This window comes from Mobula hypostoma, chromosome 12 (genome assembly GCF_963921235.1).
Source record: "Mobula hypostoma chromosome 12, sMobHyp1.1, whole genome shotgun sequence".
Lineage (NCBI taxonomy): Eukaryota > Metazoa > Chordata > Chondrichthyes > Myliobatiformes > Myliobatidae > Mobula > Mobula hypostoma.
Window position 1 is genome coordinate 32937967 of NC_086108.1, and position 234 is coordinate 32938200.

The window sequence follows — 234 nt, forward strand, 5'->3', positions numbered from 1 at the left end:
TGTCACTTTCATTGCTGGAAAACAATGGAATAAAAATTCAATTCTTTTTCTAAGTTCAAAGAGATATTTTTCTTTATTAGTGTTTTTTTCGTGTGGAGATATTTATATTTGTATGATCTAAAATTATATGCAATCCCTGTATATTACGAATATACATCTGGGAGGAGTTTCAATGCACTTCAAATCAAAGGGATTCTGGGCTTCAGGTATCACAAATGTCCCAGTAAAACTCAT